We start from the raw sequence: 25,697 nt of genomic DNA on the forward strand, positions 1-25,697 counted from the left end.
TGAAGAGATAAAATGATGCTAATTTTGCTGGCCCTTTCTAAAAAGAGAGATTTTTGATGATATAACACAGGAGGCTAACGTTATACATCCTCTGGATAGTTTCCAGAGGCAACTGGAATTCACAGTAAAGTAATGATCTCTTTTTTTGGAAACTTTCCAATGTTTCTCCATTAGACAATTTTTATATTTCACAATGTTCATGATATTTTACATACGAAGATTTACACGTTCGAATACGGATTATTTTGTAACATATTTAGAAAATCATGTTGTTTATGTTCTGCACCATTATCATTTGTCATTTGCAAGAGAAAATTGAAATGTAAACTGATAATGATATTAGTGAAAGATTCCTTTACAATTAGAAATCGTTAAAAATAAAAACATCGATTATTACAGGCTGTTGCACTTTCTTCTTTATTTTTTAGACAGATTCTAATTAATTACAACAATTTGGAGCACACTAGCGTGTAAGCAATGGCGCCTTGTTTTTGTGGCTATGTATTTCTGCAATTACTTCTCGGATGGTTAATTTATGTTATATTAATACAGTAATAAGCGTGTCCCACAACAATGCCGACACATGCTAACCTTTTGTCGGCATCTTTAGTCACTTTTCTTCTCTTCGCCGTTACATACGTCTCATAATAAAGCCGTGTAGTTAACCTATCTCGGTCTTGTATCATTTATCGTATCGTTCCGAGGTAAACAAGTGACATGAGTGTGTAATCGGTGCACGATTAGTATTCGTGGGCAAATGTCTTTACGCATTCGCTGAACAATTTTCTAAGTAAGCGTTAAACATTCCGTCAACTATTCACTAAACTTCTTGTAATAATTTCTTAACTAACAACTATATGCCAGTCAATTATCGACGTTATATCTCATATTGCTCGATAATACGTAGTTTTAGACGATAAGCATTATATAGTGTCGTGCGCGTCACTGTCAACATTGCAACTCGTGGGATTCTATGGATTATAGAAACTCAGAATCGAACAAAAACATGATCAGATAATTTTCGAACTGGCGAACGAAACTTAAAACACAATCGGCAATCACGTTTTTTGTGTTGTGTTCATTGTTTTAATTTTGTAAGAACAGTAGCAGAAGACATTCTGATCGATTCTTTACTGAAAAAAGTGACAATCTGCACATTTATGATTTTGGAATAAGAGAAGCTGGCTATGTTCTAGTTCTAAAAGGATATTATTCATCCAAACTGGCACTTCAAAACGATATTGGTGCATCAAAGGAGCGAAAGATCCTTTTATCCTATTTCAACGAATAAACAATACACACGCAATAACAAGATTTTCATTTGGTCGAGAACTGATTAATCGTAATGCAGCACGGTCGATTACGTCTAGAGAATCGAAACTGATGTTTAATTACCTATTATCCGAGAGGAAGTAGACGATATAAGAAATAAGTGATTTCTTAAAATCAATCGGAGCATGCCATTGGCGTCTATCGGTATTCTCGCGCGCGGTATTATCGCGGTGCACGCGGTCGCTCACGAATTCGGAGTAACGAGTAAATTCCGATAAGTTACCGGTGTGTCGGAAACTTTGGTGAGACGCGGTTGGAGGGAACGATGAGGCACGACGTCGAGGTTGTTTGAGAGAGGGGAAAGAGCGGGAACGCGAGACGAAGCTCGAGGACTACAGAGAGGAGAGCGCGAGGAGGAAGGTGGGCCGTGAGTTTGAGAGAGGGAAGAGCAAGAGGCAAGAGGGTGGCGGCTGCGAAGCTATGACGGAGGGCGATGGTCGGGGCGGGAGGGTTAGTGTTCATGTAGGAGGGAGGGAAAGAGCGGAGCGGAGCGCGCTATCGGCGAGCGCCTCGGGTCGGTCGAGTCGGCCGACGTCGGCCTCGATCAGCCGCTCGGCGCTCAGTTCGAGTCGGACCTCCGTCGTAGTCGGATTGTGTCGTTCTGCCGCGCTGTCTCTCTCTTTCTCTCTTTCTCCTTCTCTTTTTCTCTCATTCCCTCCCGTGGGCACGCGCGCGCGCGCGCCACTGTGTATGTGTATTCCTCGTTCTCCCTCTATGTCCCCCTTTTCCCCCGCAACGACAACGAGTTCCGCCCAGTGAAAAAGAGTCGAGCTTTCCTGCAAACAAGACGCGTCCTCGACGGCAGTTGTTTGTTTTCTGGTTTCGCGGTGTCGTGGTGATACAAACAGCAAAGTCGAAGAAGCGAGGGACCGCGCGTGCGGAGGAGAGGAGAGACAACGAGTCGCCGCGTGTACCGTGCCGCTCGTGTGGGTTCCCGTTGTTGTTGTGTCGTTCCCATTGCCGTTGTCGTCGTCAACGTTGTTGGTGCGAAGAGTTTCAGTCAACGGAAGGAGAAGTAGGTTAGCACACGGTGCCTTTCGCGTCACCGCGGTGAAATATACCCGGTTCTCCGACCACTTCTCTCTCTACACCTTTTACGCGAACCCGCGGAGTGTGTACCATCCCGATGTGGTGACGTTTAACCAACGCGCACTTCTTTTACGTAACGAAAGCGCGTTAGAACGCGCGCGTGCGCTCTATATGTAATCCGTCTTCGGTTTCTGTCCTTCTCGTTTGTCGGTTGCAAGCGAGAATCTTCGATCATCGGTAGTACGCCGCGTTCTCGTGTGTGCTCGTGTTCCATCGGATCGGCCGATCGGTCATTTTCGTCTCGTTACCAGTGGCTCTGTGTGTGGATTTCGTGCCGCATTGCTTTCTCGTCTTTCGCCCGAGATACATACTCCGATCGTGATCACCGTATAATTCACTCCGATTTTCGCGCTTTCGACGCAGCAGTTTCTTTCGATTGTATTACGGCTACCGAGTCGGTTCGATACGCATCGATATCGCATTGGATTCGACCAAGTTCACAGAGCAAAGCGCGCGCCTGTTCCGTGAACAAGCCAGTTCCCATTCAACAACTATCTTAACAGTGTGATCGAAGCTAAACGTTCGTGCTTTTACAGTAAGGTGTTTTCTTCGTACGGATACGTAAACCAGCCCGGCTACATATGTACACACAGACATTGGAAAACGGTGCTATTCAACTAGCACCTTCTGCATCGAATACTCTTCATTGATTCAATTTCGTATTGTTTTGTGGTGTTTCGTGAGAGGTGTGTTTGTTCAAACCTCCGAGTGGTGCGACTGTTCTAAGTGTGATTTAAATCAGTGATTTCAAAGAAAAAGCCGATTATATTCGGCAGGCAAAGAAAAAAAGAAAAGAAAAAAAAGTGAAAGTTTTATCAGTGCAGTACTACGCTATTGTGGATTATTGGATATATTATACACTACTCTGCGATCTGCCGACGGAGCGCAACATTGCGGCTCACAATTTATGTGAGTACTAAAATATTGTCTTAAACGTTACTTTCGTGATTACGATCGATACGAGTCTCAGTCTGTTGTCAGTGTCGCGAGTGCTATCTGTCCTTCGATCAACGACCATTTTGTTACCTCGTTACCTTCCCCCGTTATTATTATTATTCTCGACCGTTTATTTACTTTATTACAATTCACTTTTACGCGAAAATTTCGAAGATTGATAGACGTAAGAGAATTTCAAAGAACGTAACCGGATAGAAAGAACCTTCGGGGAATTGCGTCATCGACGAAATCGCGAACGCGTTCGTGTTTCGCTGCGATATTCTCTACGAACCTTTAAAAAACATCGACGCGCCTGAAGTTAAAATCGACACGTCTTGGTTACGTTCATTCTGCATCGATGCTCGGTCGATTCGAAACTGACGCGACGCGATGTCTCGAAAACAGTGACATTCGAAATCGTCGTTAACCCTGTACAAGGTACAATATAGTGTCTTGGATAATAATTACGGAATCGGTTGTTAGGTATAGTTCAATTGTCTTCAGTGCGAATCTTGGCAGTTATTACAGGTCTCGGATATTTGGTGACTGTTATAAATTCCACGGCGATGACTTTTCTCTCGTGAATTCTGTTCACAGAGGCTGTTTGCAAACAGATTTTCCTCGAGTTTTTGACTGGACATCGTTTCGGAGAACATCGATCTTTTCTTTTTCCTCGACTCTGATCAACGATGCCCTTGTGCTCATCCGTGTTATTATTGTTCCTCGCTTTCTCAATAGGTACATGTATAACTAAGCTGTTAAGAAAAAACACAAAACGTACATTAGAATGGTAACATAGCGAAATCCCATTATCCTCCTGTGAATTTAACTTTTTAATCGTATTACGCTTTAAATAAAATTCATTTAAATCACAAATGAGTTTTTTGAAAGACGTATTACGAATGATAAATACCAAGAATAACAAGAATTCGTCTGCGACGATACGAGCTTGGTTTTATCGTGTTATATCAATCGCATACGCGTTGATAGAACAAAGCGTAACGACCACACAAATCTGTTGGACGATTAATTTGTTAGTAGATTGTCTACTCGTTTTCTTTCAACAGTTGTCTTGCGTTTGACAGTTAACCGGTAATTTTAATCTCGTGGAACAATACGGAGCTCGACGGGACGAAGAAAACGTCGATACCCGTTCGACGATCTATTTAAAATTCTTCGCGCGGAAATGTTATCTTATCGGCGAAAGAATGTTCTGCTGAGAAAGCGAAACTTCGGAAAGTCGTCGCAACCGTCTCAGCCTCTTTTCTTCGTCGTTGTTTACGTCTTGCATCGCTCCTTTATCAAAGAATTATTACCGACAAGTGCAATGCCATCGATGCGTTCCAATTGCGGCGTACTCCACCAGGAAATTGACCTTTCGGAGCTGCTACGCGTTTGTCAATTCTATCGTACTCGTTCCTTATCGATTTTCATTAAAATTCAGCATATTAACGTGAAAGTAGGATACCTCAAGTTTCTTCAATTATGGCAGGATCAGGAATGTGAAGAGTTTGCTTCCAAATATTATTCTCTCTATCTCTTATTATTTATTATTCATTAACGTAGATATAAGAAGATTCTGTTTTCTTTCAAGTTAATGATAATTGCTTTATTTTTTCTATTTTGCATAATAGTTTAGCAATCGATAGTATCGGTAAATTAACAAGTTTCGAGTTATAGATTAGAAACTTCTGTTTTACAATTTTATGTTAGATTAATCACATAGTTTGTGATTCCTTGTACAACTTCGTTTTTTTATTACCAAAGCTGTTAGCTGTTGTTATTATTGACACTAACAATTTGTAAGTTATAAATTGTTAAATTTGATTAATAATGTTTGTTTAATTATGCAGTAAATCATTCATACACTACTTTAATTGTAGCCATTTATGTATAATGCATTTAGAAACACGTACTATTGAATGTATCGTGTTTAGTCGGAACAATAGAAAGTGCTGATGAAACGAATAATCGAATATTGTAAAATTCGGTGTAACAGAAAATTTTCGTTAAAGCATAAAACGTGCAAAAAGATATGGCACGAGTGTTGCGATGAATAGGTTCGGGCTCGTGTGTATGTTTGAAAAGTTTGCATAGAAATGAGATGAAATTGAAGGGTTCCGCGATACGCGAACCGGAATTCCAGACTATGTAATTAAATATAAAGGGAACTTTTAATACGTAACTACTGTACGTAGAGAGAATCGCAGGGCGAACCATGTCGCGGATGGTATCCTTTTTCTCTTCTTGTTTCGTGCAATCGAGCAAGTTTTAACGACGCGCAGGACACGAGCGTTAGACGCAGTTAAACTATTAAAACCACCGACGATACTTTCTTTTTAATTGTATTTTAACGAAGTCCGCGTGCTCTTTAATCGACATCGATTAACTTTCGAGGCTGTCGAATACGAAGCGTCGCGGAGCATTGTTATTCGATTTTTGTCCGAGCAAAAATGTGCTCGTTCGTTGACCATTCTTTTCGAGTACAATTGAAATACAATTTTAACGAATGTAATAAAATATTAATTGGTCTATAACGGGAAAAGCGTAGATGTATAGAATTTCAGAATCGTGTAAAATATCGAAGAATTAGCGCCTGTTTCAAATATAAATGAGGCTATAAATCTTTAACCAAGTAAGTAGATATAAAGCTTAACGTCATTTAGCAGGAAGATGAAAAGAACGTTTCAAATAACGAAGCAGATTAAACTCGGCTAAAATACGATCGCGTGAATCTTTTTACATTTTACGCGACATCGTCCATACGTCGTTGAACCCTTTGAGTGGTTGCACTTTGCACAAGCAGAAGCTAGGACTTTGAATAATTATTCTCGGAGCGTAACCGTTTGCAAGCAAATTAATTGTGGAACGTTCCGGTAACCTCGTTACTTGTTCCTCGCGTTCTGCCTTCTTCCTCTCTCGCACATCCAAGGATCTCCGTGTACAGATCGACCGAGACGAGAGTCATAAAACGTTGTAACCGAGAGTCTGCGAAATTATTGAATTATCAACCGTATCGTTTCTTCGTTCGAAGTTCGTACTTTCAGCATTATCGTATTATGCGTGGCACAGCGTATCCAATGGTGTAATTTGTCATTTGATCTGCCTATCTTAATATTCTTTATATTTTAAGTCCAATTGTAAATATTCTTTTTGGTAACTCTGTCTTATTTGATAATCGTGATTGTAATTTAAATTTCGTAGAATAAGAATTAGTCTATGGGATCAAGAATAGAATATGTAATATAATAACAAACAGAATAAGAAGAATGAAAGCACGTCGCAAGCACGAATGAACGAGATGTTATGGTCATAATTAAGCTGGTTTCTAGCGACGACGTCGCGTTTGTGTGCATGTGATTGAAACGAGCCGTATGTTTCTTATCTATCACATACACGAATGACGTTAACCTTGCATTTTTATCGCGTACCCCGTGATTAATTTCTCAATGGAAGAGAAGAAAGGAGCAACTGCGCGTCTGTACCGGGCGATTGTTCCGCTGGAAACAATTGGTGACTCGTGTTGCTCCAAATTTCTTTGTCGTTCGACGAAAAGTCTTCACATACTGCACACTGTGAAACATTTGACAGAAAATACCGCAGTATTAACTCCGTTCCGACAGGATACGAACAATTGTAATATGGCCACGAACACATTCACACGTACACACACGGACACACTTGTAGAAGGTGTAGGATGTGCATCGAAGATTTGTTTGAAAAGACGAGCGCAGGTCACATTCTCAACACCTGCTTGCAGACTGTGAGGACATTTTTCTGGCGTCTGGAGAATTTCCCTGGTCTCCTTCTTTCTCCCTTTGCTCTTTTCATACACAAAGAAAACCGGGTTTCTCGAATGTATACGTTGATTTTTGTAATCTTTTATTATACGTACACGTTCGCACAACGGAATGGTTCCTTGCGCGGTATTAGTGTCCTCGTAAAATACCCACGAAGAAAAAATCGTGACCGAAATGGCAAACGTTAATGGTGTTCCCTTATGACGGTGAATATTTTCCCCTGAAAGCGTCTGACGGGCTTTTCAGAAAATTTCCAATTTCAGTCATGTTATGTTCGTCACTCGTATCACTCGAGGTGAAGTAATTTCTTTTAATTTTAGCCCAAATCAGGCAAATATATTCTTCCGTAGGTCGTAGACAAATTGGGTCGTTTATGTCTAAGGACAATCTTGTTACTGTGTTCCAGAGTTATTGATGTTTTTTTATTCTATTGTATAATCATTTGTCAATTTAAATATTTCAAACTTTTCTCGATAAAGATAAAAATTCGAAGGAAAGAAATTCAGGAGTAAAATTTCTTGGATCGTCGATGAACCAACTCATTATCCTGACGCTTTTTACTAAGCAAATTTTACTAGGAATAACGGGAATGTAAAGTATATTTGTTTGGGATAAAATCGATTCGTTCTTCGGAAGAAAACATTTGTCAAAAAGCAGATGTGTGAAAATGTGGATAGAAAATGCTATATCGATTTTGAGGATAAGCGTTTCTCTGACGACGTCATCTTCCAGCTTATTGCATAAATCTCGTCGGCTTAGCCCAAGTAATGCTGAACACGCGGCCAAAGATCCTTTTTCCAAATGTATATACGTTCATACCAGAACGTATATCTTCATTCTTCTAGCAACTTCTTTTTTGCATAGAAACGCGCGCACCGCATTTCAGATGCTTATAAATTCATGTGCATGAAAGAGGAAAGTGGTCGTTCGTGTTTGCTTTGTAAAAAACGAAGAATGTAGGAAAAGAATATTCTCCGTGTTAATTTTCATATTGTAGCGAAAAGGTGTCCATTGTATTTAATTCCGATCATCGTTCAGTCAAATAGAAAACTCGCTTTTCTTAGAGTAAAATTGTAATAAATTAGTTTCGATCTCTTTCAAATTAAGATTCGATCTCAATAATACTTCATTTATCATTTCTACCTTTGCTCGCCTGTATAATCGAAAAAAAGGGTTATGATGCACAAAGAAAATTGCGAACAGAAGAGGAACGATGGAATGTCCTTGCACGTATCAAAAGTTCAATCGAAGGAGCGGCCGATGGTAGATATATTGAATAATACGTGTTACAGTGGTGTTGTCGAAGCGTTCCATGAAGATCGCTGGAGCGGCTCTTCTTTGTCGTATCCATTAACCTTGAGTAACTGTCGGGTTGTCGAGGGTTACCTTGATCGGTTCGGCGTAAATGAATCCAACTAATTCGCTCGGAGCCATTGTGGACTGTTTCAACCGTAAGTATTTTCTCTTCGATGCAGGTAGAGAGAAGTTTTTTAAAATTCAAATTAATACAGGAGAAGCGGTACCCTCCTATCGCGAAATATGTTTTTAATTAAACGTGCGCGCGCGTATTTCCTATATAAAATACTCGTAAAAGATAATACGTCGCACTAGGAATTCCTGCGTTCGCATTTTTCATATCTGCTGCGTTAAAAAATCGTCGAGTGTCGCACGTTTATCGTTGCCGTTCTTTCGGAATTCTTCTGGGAACGAAGCATTCGAGCGACTCGTTTTTCGAGACGGTCGTGTCCCCTGCGCTCGCTTTGAAAAATAGCCTCGACTTTTCGGGTGATTCACGGGGCAACCTGAACGCCTTGTAAAGAACGACGTGATATTCCTTAAAATTTCTAGAACATCTCCGACCCTCCTCACCGTTGCACGCTTTTTCATTATTGTAAATATAACGGAGATGAAAACATGAAAGCGGATGGAGACGGGAAGCGATATCCGCTGGTTTACTTTCCGGTAAAATGCGAGAAACACGCATATATGAGTCCGTTCCCGAGTCGATCGTGATACGATCGTCGATTCCGACGCCCACGATTTTAAACGTTCACCTATACACTTTCTCATTCTAGACGAAAGCACACGAGGATAAAGCACACGACGTTACACGGCACAAAGTGAAGCGCGTCGTTAAGTTGTTAAGCAGGTCGTTCTTTAATCACAGCAACTTATTTATAATTTACCATTACTTCAGTTATTTGCTTGCGATGGATGCAAGTAAGTCATTCGTTTCTTGAGAATCGAATATTAATCGTGTATATATTTACGTAATAAAATCAGTTTGGTGTTTGAAAGACCGAAACAAGGAAATTGTTATTCGAGTGACAACTTAACTCGTCTCGCCCCATTTACATAAGGTTGAGAGCGATATCATAAACGTACGTAGCAACGTTTGAGCGTTGCGGAACGTCCGGACGACGGAACAAAAGGAGAAGTGTCGAGGTTGAAAATACAGTATGCGATTCATTTTTTATAACCTTTATGGGATAGTAGACGGATTATCATAATGATAGCCAGTTCTGCGAAACTTCTTTTGATCGTACTTACGAGAGACGAAGGCTCTCCATTGTTAAGCGTAGAGCAGATTTATGATGCGATCCACTTTGCCCTCGCTTCTCGCTTCCGGTTATTACGCGAAAGTCGGGTAAGAAAAGCCCAACTAGGGGATACGCCAGTACGGCAATGCCCCGTGGGTGGGGAGAGTTTCTTAAAAGAAGGAACTCGAGTGAACGGATCCAATCTGGGAAGATTCGTTTCGTGTTTTTCATGAAACGCCTGAAACGACCGGGGAGAAAACCGAGGGTGAATTTATTGACCCATCGATCCGATTGTTCGATACTATCTCTCGGTTGTAATGTTGTTTCATCTTCGAGCATTTGTTATTACGTTGTCTTAAATAATTCGGACAGGTTTTGGCTTTCAAATACCGCAGCTTTCGTTCTAGAATTACGTAACAGCTACAACCATTTGTTATCTAGTCATTGTATTGCAAATGAAATAAGTAAGAATCGTCGAAGAATGAAACGAAATTTATCCGCAGGTGTAATTCTCTACTTTGCAATTGAAAATTTGCTAAAACAATATTAAATTAAGTTGAAATAACGGGAGATGATAATTTTAAGTTATTTCGACGTGCCAATTCGATGAATTACTTTCGCAAATTACTTTCATAATCTATTTAACGGAAATACAATCGAAATTTGCTTGATTTTTAATCGGAGGTTTCGTAACAAAGATCCTCGTTTAGCTAGGTAAAATGAATTGTTAACGCCCAGCTTATACGAGATAACGTATTCGTGTCGCTTAATCTCCGGCCGAATAGCTGGCGTTAAACACGACAAGCTTGCGCGTTACACACCGCGTCAGTCCTCATTAACAGAATTCATATTCCGATATTTATAATGTATTCGAACCACCAGAAATAATCCAGGAATTGCGTTCAACCGTTAACTTAATTGCGATCCACCGTGTCAATCCATTAACTGTTTCTCCCCGCGCGTTCTCCGTCTTTCTCTCTGTCTTTCCTTCTCTCTTCTCTTCTCCTTCTCTCTTTGCATGAACGCTATTCATGCAAATTTGCGCGAACACCGTAACAGACGTTCCTCGGTGAATCGTTTCTCTCTCTCTCTCGCCCCCTCCCTCCCCTTCTCTCCCTCTCTCTCTTCCTCTCTCGGAGTGAACGTTATGCCGGGGAATATAAGCTCGTGCGCGTCTCGCTATCAGTTTCGAAGGATAGAACATAATGGTGAAATAAAATGAGCACGACGAAATAGAACGTCGCAGAGATGGAGACATCGAACTACTAGATTTGTAGTAGGAACGGAACTGCATATGCGCGACTTCCTCTTCTTAGTGTATATGCTCGTGTAGATGCGTAATAACGTACAGGTACGGACAGGTATGTATTTCGTTTTAACACGAACTGCGCAAGTATTTGTGTTATTTTCTGTGAAAAAGGTCGATATCGAGCAGAGAAATTGTTTACCCGTAAGGGACGAGTATTGTACAGGTGAATGTTTCTTGGGTTCATGGACCTTGTAGGACCGAATTCATTCTCGTATCATAACTTTTGAGCTTTGAATAGAAGGAAATCTTAGAACGTAAGGTTATGTAAATGTACGAGCGAGTCAAAAGAAGAATGGTATAGCTGATAATATCTTTAATTTGAGGACACTATGAGTGAAGTTAAATTCTAGTAGAGGAATTTGTATTCCTTTAACTCGGCCATTCTTCTCGCTTCTTCTTCGCATTTGAAATCCCCTGAGGTATTTTCCTTTCGAATACTTTATTCATTTCAAGTTATACCTATAAATCCGAGGAAAACAATAAAACATCACTATACGTATTCACAAACATTGGGAAATTCGTAAAAATTTTGTCATATCGTTTTTGGCAACACCTGTACGTATAACGCTTTTTCGCTAATCTTGCGTGACATTATATCGCTTTTTATATCTACCAAGACAAAATTTATAAGGCCATATCGAAACTTGACTCTTATGGGTGAAAGTAAAATTAAAAGAAAATTGGAAAGTTAGAGTTTGTTGCGCGAATTCTCTCGACAGAGGGTGGATGTTTGAATGCTGGACGATGAACAATGCTTAGTTCGCTATTAGCTCCGTTATGCATTCGCAGTCTATCGTCGGAGAATGTCCGTGAAAAATGGTTCTGTGAGCGTCTTTCGCCTCACGTGACGGGTAGCTATGACGAGAGCGAACGGGAAACGAGATCTTGTTGCTTCCCTCCCGTCGAATATACATATTTACCGTGAACCGTGAGCCTTTATCGAGTGTATTGAAAAGTGTTTGGGTAAAGGATCGGCAGAACGGATGATTAGATAGCGACACGAAATAGATAAGCGCACATCCGAAGTGTCGATGATGCGGGTGGAAAATGGAACAATGAATGACAGTTCCGTTTTGTCGAGAAATTTCGAAGACCCAACGTTTGTTGCCACTGAAATTTTTCGTTTGCTCTTTTGACAATAGCTGATAACTCTTTTACGAGATGTACGTAGTCCCAAAATGACCTATGCCTTGGAGCGTCCGTGATTGACTATATCCATTGTCCAAGAGATTCCCGATATTTTCTTCCAAGCATATTTGCTTTTTCATAAATCGTTCGTCATGCCTGATAGATTGAGATCTTACCGTGTGACTCATATCGTTTGTGTATATAGAGTATCGCTATAATTAGTCACAGTCTCGTTATGGAACTTTGTATACAGTATTTTCTATCTAACCTTGAACTTCCTTTTCGAAGTACGAAAAATATTAGACTTATATTCTTCGAATCTCTTTCAGTCGGATTAGCTATATGAATACGAAGGCGACAGATGAAAGATATGATAAAGGTATGATAAATTACATTTCTTGTTTTTTTTTATCGAACGGTAATATAACCTCTGAATGTATCAGATTACTCCTTTCTTCGATTATTTTATGTCGAAATACTTCCTTTTATCTACTAAGTGACATAAAAATCAGAAAATTAACAAAGGTAGACTTCATTTTCGAAGAAAGAAAAAAACTGACATTAATTGAACGCTGTTTCCAGCAGTAGTAATCCACTACTTGTTATGTATTTCTTGCCGTTAATTGGCACGATTTGGGGAATTCGTAACGAACATAATTGCCTAAGTCGAAGGCTCTAACCCTTAGGAAAAAGAGAAATACAATTCGGAAAAGAATAAGGGAGAGGGACTATTGATATTTCCGGTGCTATAATCCCGGTTTTCGGACGATTCCAAGGGTGGTAAAGAGAAGGGTCAGCGGTTTGGATAGAAGACGGTAGGACAAACCATCGCAATAAAGGATTCGTCGACCATGGAAAACCCAGCGGAGCTGCCCAGTCCCGGAAAAATCGTCGGGCTTCTCCCGTGCTTCATTCGTGGAAAATTATATTCCAGGAAACTAATTTCAATTTATGATTTCGTTGTCAGGCTGACACGTGTGAGTATGTGTTATGTTCCCGATCGGTTTTACTACGCTTTACGTAATTAGAAACTGTGTTTTCTCATCCGACCTCGTAACGCGTTTGCATATATTACAGCAATCTCAAATTCTTTTTGCTCCCTTTCGATCGTATCGCGTTATGGATTTCCTCTTGAGTAGCACTGTTACTTTAAAAATAAGAATATCGAGCGCTATTTTAAACGCACGATAGTATTATCGACCATCGATACGTAATTTCCCTTAATCTCTCGAGAGTTCTACAGAAAGGTAGATTATTCTTGTTCCTTTTCGTCGAAAAGGTAACGCCTTGCTGGTGCTTCAAAAGCAATGCTTTCCCAATGTCAATGCTTGTAATCACGAAATTACAGATCGCCTGTGTGAAAGTCTGACTGATGCATTTCGCGCAAAAACTTTCCCTTCTCTCCCGTCACGAGCAAATCGATCGATGCATAACCATGAGAGATTGATCGGTCGATTTCGGTGCTGTTCGAATTACGTACACACGAATTCGGACAAGTAAAGCGACGAAAGTATTCGGTAGGAAGAGGCACCGACAAAGGAGATAGAGAAAGCAGTAAGATTTGTTTATACGTCTGTGATACTACCACGATTTATCACTACGCTTAAGAAGGGAAGAGAAGTAGACAGGAGTAAGGACGAGAGAGGCGAACGTGGACCGAAGAGAGAGAGGGTATTATAATCGTGGGGTCCTTCGGTAAATAAGGTTATTCCTCCATGGAGTCGGCACCGATTCCATTCTATTCCACACTATCTCAGCCCATCTTAGCGGCTTCGTGCTCTCCCTTTTCGTTTTCTCGTCCATATTCACACTCGGCTCTGCGGAGGAACGATTTGTTGGAATTAAGAGGTATTTCAACACGCCGCCACGACTCGTCGCGACTTTGTGCCGTGAAATCTTTCTCGAATTCTATAATAATCGCGCGAATAAACCGGTCGTTGGGTTTATTGGTTTAACGACCGTCTTGAACGAAGGACATGGAATAAATTGCTCCAAGCTTTAAACGAATCTTGTTAACCATTGAAAATCAGAATTTGGATTATTTATAAGAATAAATGACATAATTCACTGTAAGGTAGAAATCTGAATACTAATGTACATAATAGCGTATTAATAAAATTTGCTAGTACGCTGACAGGCAATTAACATAAAATCAGAGTCCTCCTTCTAAATTTAATTAATCGTGTCGCGACATCTTCAAACTCCTCGTCCTAATTAAAGCCGCTTTATAAAGTAATACAAAGTTACGATGTATCGATATCGTATCGTGAGCCGAAGCTTGCGAGAGACAAAATAAAAGACCGGTGCATAGTATCGTTTCGGTTTTTCTGGCCGCTCTAACTTCGTCCTGACCGGCCTGTAGTTTGTTTTCCAGTTTAACGAGCAGTCCTTGCCACACGATCGGGTCCTTTGAGCGGACATTCCTCTTTTTTTCTTGCTTGCTTTTCATCGTCCCTCCACCCATTTCCCTTTTTTCGTCCCTGTCCCTGTTCCCTTCACCTTCGCTCCACCATTCTTTTCTATTCGCATGCAATTGGCTTAACGAACTGTTATTCGCTCTATTAGTATGTTTTCTATTATTCCGCCTAACGCACTCACAATCCCGATGAATCACGAATCGTTCTCACGGAAATTAGCGGATTGTTCGACGGCCGAGAGGTAGTTTAGTTTTCGAAGATCGATCGGAAACAGCGTTTGCGGGATTTGAATACGATTGACGTTTACGGAACGTTATAGCCGAAGGATCACCTGTGACGGTAACTTTGTCGTTTAATGGAGTAGTATCTGGTACATACGTTGAAGTTTCGATGCGCTGTATAAGTTTGTGGTATGCCCGCTGTTCAACACAATTATGAGAATCGCATGACGTGACATTTTGATTTTTATATTCAGTCCAAGCGTCTGTACATGTTTTTTAAATGGTTGTCTCGAAGTTAATTTTTATTGTAGCATTATTATAACGATGCTTTCCCTCAACATTTGTAGCGAATGTATTTGTTTATAAAAGACGTAAATAAATATAACGATGATTAACAGTATTTTATAGATTCATAGATTTATAAATGTCATAGAAATCGACTGTTTTATCTTTTCTTCAGCGAAGTTAATTTCTCAACGAAATTAATTTCATATCAGCATCATACTTATTTCGTGTCAATTTATCAAATATATATGCTATTTTCGCTTCTATTCGCTCGGTTGACGCAACATAACCATTCATAGTACTATACTAACTAGCAATCTAATTCTTTTGTACAGTGCGTGTATTTCGTTTAACTTATTTTACGTTATTTGATTTTTCATCCACATATTCCTATCTATTCGATATTCAATCCATTTACCTCTATATTCTACAAATTTTCGAATCTTTCACGTAATGAAAAGAATGCAAGAAAAATTCGTTTTATAAAATTGTAACTATATATATATATATATATATATATATACACGGTGAATTGATTTGACATTCTGTCATGGTAGTAAACATTGGCACAGTTTCAAACTGTCATTAGAATACACGTGGCGTGTAAGCTCGCGAAAGTAATAATTTCTGTACCGGCGAGCAACGTATTCGATTCGACTAGCTCACCCATAACTTGTGTTTCTCGAATATCTTCTAAATATTCTCGCCTCGATTTGCCTGGATTAATTAGTTTCGTCGAGGTTCGTGGAAGCTTGGCTGTTTATCTACGTGATACGCCCCGGAAACGGGGTTTAATAATCGAGCGTGAATTCGCTCATTAACGTTTCGCTTAGGGATCAGGTGGAAGAGAAAGAGAGAAGGGACGAGGATAACCATTAAGCGAGGACGAGCTGATAACAGAGTTATCAGCGATTCGTACCGCGTGACAGGCGAAGATAATCGTATCGGCCATTGTATTCGTCTCGATTCAGTAGGAAGTTGGAGCACTGTGAGCGGGGCTAATCTCGCTTCGTGCACAGAGATGGAAGAGAAAGAGTAAAGAGAGAGGTTGTTAAGTCGGTTACTTAAACATTTCGCTGACCGTCGTGTAGTGTTAAACGTTATCTAACTTTATCGTTCTTTCTCGGTTAATGAGATACAAACGTGCGCGAAATCGTATTGTCGTGTGATAATGGGATCAAGAGTCGACGATCGATCGCTACAGGCTTTTCTATGCAAGCAGCTCGAGAATGACATCCGTTTGGAGAATTTTCTCCGTTATATAATCGGCGATGTGAAATTACGACTGTACGCGAGCTAGCGAAAGAGAAGGATAGAAAAGTGCGAGGAAGAATTATTGTTTCAACGGTCGAGCAGCGATTTCCAGTACTTTCTTCTCGAATTAATAGGAGTTCTATGGACGAGTCTGGTTGTAAGATATCGATTTATTTATTCCCTTGAAACGTTGTACATCTGCGAGTCACTACAATCGCGAAAAAAATTTAATTCTCCGGTAAAAGCCACAGGATCTTCGGTCGAATTCAATTTTCTCCCTCGTATTCTCGGGAAGAGGTAGCCGTCGCTTAACCAACCGTGTACAACCAATTAAATGGTTTGCTCGATTAACAGGTTAACCATGTTGTGCCCTCGCCCGACAGAATATCAACGTTTAACGACGGTTAACGACCGATAGCGGACCACCTGAAAGGTGGACGTAACGAAAATGTAAGCAAAGGCGAAGAAGAAGAGAGCAGATGCGTTCCAACTTCTGCTTTCGCTTTTAATTTTGCTAGTCGCTTTTCCACCCTCCACTCCCTCCACGTGTGGCATGCTCCGCAACCCTTAAATTCTACGATCTTTCTTGTCTTGCCCTTGCTTTATCCACCCTCGTAACCTGCCTGAATCTCTCTTTGTCCGTGTTTCCAGGGATCCATAACTTACTAACAGAATCCGTCTTTTCCATCTCGGTTTCCTCGGGTTTCATCTTCGTTCGTACGACAACACTCCGCAATAATGGCGAAAGTTGTCGTACCAAGGGCTACCCCGTTTTGTTGCTTTCTAAACGCGTCCCTGGTCCAGTACGATTGCCTTCTCTTTTTTTTCTTTCCACTTGCTTTTCCGTGTTCTCGTTGTTTACTCTCTTTGCCGTTTCGTTTCTGTTATGACAGCTGTTTCTGGCTTGTATCTGAACTGGCACTGTTTCGAGGCATAGATAGAATTAGCATTTTTGTTGCTGTAAAGCCTTAGGTTACAATTACAGCGGATACGTGTTTTGACGAACGAAACATCCGAAGATGGAAATATCAGGAAATATCATTTTATAAGGAAATAATAGACGCACAACATTTTTTTTTTTTTTATATTATTATAATTATGTATGATTCGTTTTGTTCTGTTGGAACTATGACGCCTACTTGAAACGCTACAAAATTCCGTTTAATATTTAAGAGAGTCTCTTGGTTCGTTGTTCGCGATGATTCCGTTAGTAACATAGACTAGATTGGGAGAAGAAGAGACGAGGGTTAAAAATCGATTTCACGGCGTGATAAAGTTCTTTTCTTGGTTCCTGGTTGCTTCCTTTATTCCACGCTCTTCTTTCCGACGATTTGAGCGCGCCAATGTAAATGCAAATACGTTTCTCTCTAACCCGTCGTCTCGTCACCCCGTCGTCGCCTCTACTGGTCCTCTTTAAATTCCTCCGTGCTGAAGGACCGTCTGTCTTTTCTTTCAGCTTCGTGCCTTCCTTTGGGAATTATTACCACGGGTGACACGTCACTGACTGAAACGAAGGTAATGCGTTCATCATGCCAATGACTTCATAGATTGCAATGTCTTCTCTGCTCTCGTCTTTTTATTCATTTTTCTTCCTTGTCCTTTGTTATCGATCTCATTTCTTCTTGCTTTTTTTTCTCTCCCGTTTCTTCTTTTCCGTTTTCGTTCCATCGTATTTCTTTGTTCTCATCGAAGCGTTCTCTCGATGGTAATACACGCATACTCGGTCGGGTTCGATCGATCGATATATTCCGGCTGACGTATCGCTTTAATAAATAACAGTTCGCTGTAAAAGGTAATCCGAAACACGGGAATCGCTTGAAAAAAAGAAATAAACAAATATCGCGCGAGAGGGCGGAACCGATCGAACAAAACAAAAAATGCGTGGAGAGTGAACGATGTGCGGCGGTGAAACGGAATCGATGAAAGGGATAAAATTTGAAGCACGTATATCGAATTTACGGAAGCTCTTATTAAAACATGTTACATATGTACGTTATCTCTTTCCCATCTTTTCTCCTTCTCTGTTTCTCCCTTCTTTTTCGTTATTGGCGTGACACGCATGTAATTTCGCGAGTCATGAAAATCCATTATTAAAATAATTCACAGTAATTTACGTGCAATTAGTAATACGCTTTAAAACCTTTTACTTGTTGCAATATTTCCAACGGATACTATTTTTCCAAAATCATAAGTCGTCGTATATACGTTGCGACTCGTATATATTATTTCGATGTACATAAATGAATTTTCGTCGTCGTTCGTTAAAATCTAAATTTCTAAAATCTAAATTAAATTTCGCGGAGCGTTCGGCTTTTGGTGAACGATCTTCCAATTATTCCGAACGATGTACTTCCTCTCTCGATTCCTCGAAGAAGTTTGCACTATATGGAAGCGTTCGAGCGAGGTATATGAATTATATAGGTGAGAAGGTATCGTGACGATTAGCTTAACAGCAGGGCTGCCACGTCCGTCCGTTAAGCTCTCGCGTTTCTCTAAAACTCCCTCCGTATCCGTCCAAGTTCACAAACTGTCTGCAAACTGCTCACGGATAGGGAACGTGTTCGTTCAGGAGTCACCTACTTCAAAGGAAAACTTATATACGAGCTGTACGAGTTGTTTCTTCTACGAAATTTCGTCGCGATTCTACGTTGCATTCCGCGCAATCTTTTTCCTTTTCCCAATCTTCGTAATGATCAAAAAACCGCATTATTAAATATTCGTGGATTTCGCATAGGAAGATATTTCTATATATTTATATTCGTATGATACATATTTGCATTGTTGTGTGATCATGTTGTTTATTATATTAGCCGTGTCTCAATCTACGAATTGTTTCGATAAAAATCTCGCTTTAGTTTCAATCAAGAGAAAAATGTTTAACGTTTGAAGAAAGTCTTTAGCATGCAGTCGAAATCATGCAGTGTAATAACGATTATTTCACATTGTATTCAATATTTAAGAAATTTTTGAAGGATTTTGTCGGAAATTATCCAGTGTTCTGTCTTCTTTTCCTTCGTTTTATTTCATTCATTTTCATTATCTATGTATTTCATATCAAAGAGCTTATTCTCGTTATTTAATAATGAAATAAATGAAAAGATCAAGCGTTTCTCAGAATCGGCTTTTGCATAATTTTCAAGACCATCGTGTTTGAGATATAGAAGCCGAGTAGTTTCAAAGCGAAACACAAGGTACCCTTTTGCGTGCGTTCACAGCGTACGACTCGTGTAGTTTGTTCATAGCCGTATAACGTTCAATTTCACGTTCCCTCTACGTACTCCACGATTATTGGAATTATACTGAAAACGAAGCGGAAGAAACTTAATGTTTACACGGCGCAATGCAATTGAATTCCATTAAACTACATTTTTGAAACCGAGTCCCTTTTCAATTACATTATCTCAACGAAGAGAACCAAATAGCAGGTAGAACGCAGATAAAACAAAACCATTGGTTGTTCCGTGAACTTCCACAAAGTTCCTTCGACTCTCGAATACTTTGCCTTGCTCCTTCCACTTAAAATTTCAAATGGGAAACGAAGTCCAATTATTGTAACCAAAGTATACGCTCGTCCATTGCCGACGTAATATCCACGGAATATTAACATCAGAAACGCTTTACGCACCGGTACCCGACCATTTTTCCCAGAAACTCCGTCGAGATTTCCGTATCGTTCAATTATTCTTAGTCGAGGTGGCGCGGCGTCAAAGGTTCCTCGCGAGAGAAACAGACGGTGAAGAGAAGAGAAAAACAGAGACAGTGGGACGAAGGAACACGTAGCAAAGAGAAAATGCATAGAGAGCGCAGCGGCGGCAACGTAGGTTATACAGTTCCACGGTGAAGTTGGGAGCGAAACCCGTTTCATCGGATACCAAAGAGAGTCGTGAAGAGAGAGAGCGAGGATCGGTAGAGGGAACTGCGTGCCAAGAGTGACGATGTAAACGTCATATATCTAGAGGGAAAGGATATTTCGATCTCGATGGGTGGGCCGACTTGTCCCAGCGGTGTATCCACGGGCCTCCACGAATTCCTGCGTATCGTGCAACGTGCGTTGAGAATCGAGAGGACGCGTCTATTCTCGAGATTGAGCCCGGCCAATTTCGTAGAAACGCGAACCTTCGTGAAAAGCGATTTCGTCGCGTGACGCTCCAAATGTACTCGAGAATCGATTGAGTTTCGGGATCGCGAGTCCTAGGATTCTTCGAGGGAAAGGCGAATGCCTTTGTCGACTCGAAAGTGTATGGAATTGAGTCTTTCTGTCTTTTCCTCTCCCATTCTCTCCATTTCTTTGTAAAAAAAAGTGTCAGATTTTAGAGAAGAGCAGAAAAAAAGGAATATTTCGTAAATCATTAAAATGTTGGAGAGAAAGTCGTTTCGATCTTCGCGGTTTCGAGATAATGAAATTTACCGGCAGCTCGTTTCTGTTGACGAGCGCGAATCGAGTTCTGGTCGTAAGTGGGACGACTAACGGCGTAACGGTGTCTACCGGCGACGACGACCGCGTTCCATCGCTGTTTTCCTGTAATTTCTGCGATTCGCTGCTCCCTTTCACGTTCTTGCGGCTCCGGGACTCGCGAAGATGCACTCGGAAAGCGAAGACCGTGTTAAACGTGTTCCTATACGGTATAGCAAGGACTACGTCAGTCATATAAGCTTCAACACCTTAGAAAACATTTAACTTTACACAGAATCAAACTTGTATATCATGGAACACCATTAATTTGTAACACAATAACGAAAGAATGAGAAAATACTCTTGCTCCAGCGAGAAAAAATATTAAAAATGAGAAAATTATCTAAACGAAATGAGTCGAACGAGTGTGTAGTCTTTGTGAAACTGTTCCAAATTTTCGATAAAAGGTTCAACGATGTCTCTGGAAGCATTGCGTGATCGATAACCGGTTGGTGGATGCAGAGTCGCACACCTTAACACACCTCGTAAAACACGCACAAATGGATGTACTCGCCCTCCGTGTAACCTCGTGCGTAAAATACAGAGTCGTTCTCTCTGGCAATGTGTTTGCCTCGTTTTTGCACGGCGTGTTCCGTCGTTGCGTCGTTCGCCGTTTTTCCTCTCTTTTTCTATCTTTTTCTACTGCGCCGTACACTGTGTACCGACGACTGAAACTTTAATCGAGGATCGTTTGGGTACTTTGCTTAGCGCGAATTCATACTGCGAATAGACGAACATCGTGCACGCTGTAAACAGTATACTTCGCGACGAAAATCGTGTTTATCGCAATTTCACGAAAATAACGTAGTAAAAAAGGAGGAAGGCGGTGCGTTCGTTTCACGATGAACCGTGTAAAGCGTATTTTCCAATGTCTACGTAGCAGAAATCGCGAAAAATATCCGGTTACGTCTTCCTTCTTCTTCTTTTACTCGAATAGAGGAGCGTCATCGTTCGTAAACCGTCGTCGCGAAAATAGCATCGTCCGAGGTCGTCGTATGCATCGCCGTTGGATTCGTTCTCGTGGCTCGTACGCGATCGTGAAAATTGCCTTAATTAGAAAAACGCGACGCTTGGTGGTGATCGACGTGTGTGCACGTGCGAGTTGGCGCGCTCCTGCTGCCTCGAAAGAGAGAACGTTTCCGCTCTATTTACATACGATTCTATCGGAGCCACGCCGCCCGTGTACGGTAGTTACTGCTCGTCGATTCATTCTTCGCGTAATTAACGCGAACGGAGATTTCGAACAGGAGCCTCGTTGATTAATGCGCTTTCAACTCGCACGCTTGTTTCGATGGCGTTTGATACAAATTTTCCAGAATAATCATATCGATATAGTACAAAGTACCAAATTAGAGTCGTAATTTCTCTTGGAAAAAAAATCGTAATGTACGTGTGTACGATATGTTTGCGCGCATGTAAAAATCACAGCAGTTGTAATTAACGATAACAGAATAATTCCAATTTTCTATCCAATGACCGTGATACTTGCAAGCATCGAGCGATTGGCGGAATTTTGCGAGACTGAACATTTTTACGTTTCTACGAAATCATCGAGGCGAAACAACAATTTTTCTTCGATTTTCAATCTCGCTACTCTCCAGCTCTGTGTGCAGTCTTTTCATTTCGCTTGAACAGACTGTTGGAATAATACGAGACACAGGCGTTCTCTCATTGTTTTCTCTCGCGTATTTCCATGCAAACCGTCCGCTGGATGGAACAATCTATAACACGCGGTAATTTTCGATTGTTCCCCGGGTTACTGTCTCACGGAGGATCGTAATTTTACCGTTACTGTTTTGCTGCGTTTCGAGCTTGTTCCTTTCACGGTGTTCTGATTTCAAGGACGCTCCTCCAGTATGAAGTAAATCAGCAGAAATTTTAATAGCAGTTACGATACACATCTCTCGCATGCTTCCATTCATTCTTAATTACGTTTTGCACTAGTATTCTCGTTACCGATGCTCTTAAAGATACCTGATCCCATAATCCTTATCAAACATGATTTTCAACCGTGAACTTCGTCTTCGAAGAAAAAAGGAAAGAGACAAACACGGTATTCCAACATCTGTAAAAAATAACAATTATTCATTGTTCTAATTATTCTCTATTGAAGCTATCATAAAACTGCTACTTTGGATATTATGGGGCCAAAATTTAAGCTACAACTAATAAGATGAAATTTATGAAATCCTAACCGATGCATGCCTAACCTTTATAAATGTCTATACATATATATGTTTTTATTAACGTGATGCAACAACTATCGCATCAATTACCAGTTAAATATTAAAGCTTTCAAATATTAAGGCGAAACTTTTAACTGGCAAAATTTCAAACCTGCTTACGCGTCAGTTGGATAATTGTGACATTTTGGTTGCTACACAGGAATTAACGACGACGTAGCCGTAATCGAAGAATTAACTCTGTAACTCTATATTCTGCCGTCGTTTATTACCAAAATCCGCCATCCTCAGGCATCGTCGGCAGTTTAAGCCTTAAAATTCAGAGACGTGCAGAAATGGCTCGCATCTGGCAGAAAAACGACAGGCGAGGCCCATGGAAGAAGGAAGAAACGGTTATTCGGATAAAATGTTGATTCAGTTTGGGGAGGAGCGTGGTCCCGTTGATTCCGTATTCCGGTAAGGACCTTAAACGGAACGGGAGAGACGAGCAGGACTGAAAACAGGGTAGATGGAGCAGGAAGGGCGGGGCGCGCGTGTCTGTGACAGTAATAACTGGTCCCCCGCGTTGCAGTTGCGCCGTCCACGAGGGCACTTGTCACCGTGGCTCGAGTTAGTTCGAGTTTAGTTGGCATGCGCTAATGCATACAGTCGTGGCGCGCCGCATACAATTATAAATGCGTTTATATCAGCGGACGTCTGGCCGTGAAGCGACCGTGTACGAACATCGACTTTCTCCTCTCTACCGCTTCCGACAAACGGTGTACATACGATACATCCGATTTGCTCTCACTTTTTTTTTCGTTTTTTCTCGATCAGTTTCATCGATTTTCTTCTTTGCGTTGTATCATCGTCTCCTTTATTCGTTATCGTCTTTATTCTTTTATTTATTTATCAAAGATAGTCCTTATCTCGCCTGTTATTCGTTCTCTCTTTCGCAATTTATCTCACAAACGCATTTCTCGTAAAATATGAAATTGTCTATCGAATCTTCGTTGCATATGCAATATTCGCTAGCCAGAAATATCGGAAGTTATCGATTCTCGAAGCGAATGGTATTCCCTGGCTATGGTAGAAGTTGTCTGGACTTTGTTTCGAATTTCCATGAACACGTTGTTCTCGGAGAAGACCGATCGGAACAGAGACGAGGAGCGAGAAGAGAATGCCGTGGCGAGGGACGAAAGACAGGTCCAAGGGTTTTCTCTCGACCTTCCTCTCCTGTTTTCTTCTTCTTTTTCTCCCCTGTGCTGTTCGGAACTCGAGTCTTCTTCTCTCTTCTCGTGGTCGATGCACGCGTGTGTCGTTCGCAGAACTTAGGTCGAGCACAATGCTTCTCGTTTATGAGAGGGATCCCGGAGTGGTAGGTTTACGATTTGAAGCCGTGCCGTAGATTTAGGGGGACGAGGATCGGTCGCGGCGTACAGATGGATATACGGGAAAACCATGGAACGAAAAAGAAGGAGAGGAGTTATCTTCGTTTCGTGGGTCTTTCGACCGATATTCCAAAAATTCCTACGGCTTAATTGCCCTCCGAGTATAGTATCGACTTAATGTTTACTTTTATTTTCTTCCTTTACCTTCATTTCCTTTTCTTCGTTTTTATCGTCGAGCCAGCCGAAAAAGGGATGCTGGAAGGATCAGAATTTTCATAGAAAAGAGGTTGTTCGATGAAGTTTCTTCAGGTTAAATTGATCGTTCGATCGTGAACAGGACGGATTTCATAAGTTTGCTTTTCGGAGAATAATAATCACGGTGGTGTATCGCAACGATCGATCTACGTCTACGAGAAGACGCATCGTTCTCTTCTCCTTCACAATGAAACGTAACGTTTAAGCGACAAACGAACAGCATAACTTCTGATTTTCCTGTTACCTCATCCGACAAGGAACGTTCGGAGCGAATGTAACTTCCTTCTTCCGCTCTGTGAACGCGAGCGGTTTGCTTCACTAGGGTTCCGTTATGAATTTGGCAAGACAGTTACCACGGCTTGATTTTATCCGAAGCTCCAATTCAGGAAGCTACTACGTACGTTGCCATGAACGATCCTGTGCGTACGCTCACACGATTATTGTCAAGGACTCCATATGACTATCCCGTAATTATCTGCTGGCAATTTTATCGAGCGCCGTTATGACAAGCGCGTGTGATCACTGTTGAAATTGTATTGTCAAACGCCACGGTCGATAGAACCGAGTAATGTAAGCGTGTCGTTTTTCCGTGGTACTTTTCCGATATTTTCTATCTTGCATGCGCTCGATTTACGCTCTGTGAGATAGGATGTTTTGCATTTAGTTCATCTCGCGTTTAATCGTCCGAACTACGGAGAAGAAAATGACACAGGTACGTTGCGGACAAGAATATTCGTTTTAAATGAATTGCGAACATGAGACTTTATTGAAGAAATTCTTCGTCATGGACAATGATATTGTTTAATTGGTATCTTTGAAATTAATCAAGATATCGATACGAATATTTAGGAATGTATTACATAAATTTTGATTATCCCTTCTCTGTTATTCATTTAACGTTGTTTAAATTACAGGTTTAAAATATTTCCTTACAAAATATCTCATACTTATACATTTTATATAACTTGATTATTTCATATAGTGTGTATTAATATGTTTTGCCACTTGTATATCCGCTATCTTATATCAAACACAATTATGACAAATGCGTACAGCTATTATTATCTTTAAAATTATAGCATTAAACGTAATAGTTGATAGGACCGAATAATTCAAACGCGTGTA

General features: G+C 40.8%; 1 protein-coding gene across 4 annotated transcripts in view; it reads left to right on the top strand.

The window, feature by feature from the left end:
* The first annotated feature begins 1,863 nt into the window (after positions 1 to 1,863).
* LOC100643741 (mucin-5AC) overlaps positions 1,864 to 25,697 on the top strand; it is a 331,083-nt gene continuing 307,249 nt past the window's right edge. The window contains exons 1-2 of one of the 4 annotated variants that reach the window (XM_048410860.1): positions 1,864 to 3,330; positions 17,768 to 17,826. The gene's annotated coding sequence lies outside the window, so the exon portion shown is untranslated. The remainder of the gene's footprint in view (positions 3,331 to 17,767; positions 17,827 to 25,697) is intronic. The other 3 variants (XM_012314483.3, XM_012314482.3, XM_012314481.3) reach the window with 3 other exon arrangements.

This window comes from Bombus terrestris, chromosome 12 (genome assembly GCF_910591885.1).
Source record: "Bombus terrestris chromosome 12, iyBomTerr1.2, whole genome shotgun sequence".
In the NCBI taxonomy this organism is placed as follows: domain Eukaryota; kingdom Metazoa; phylum Arthropoda; class Insecta; order Hymenoptera; family Apidae; genus Bombus; species Bombus terrestris.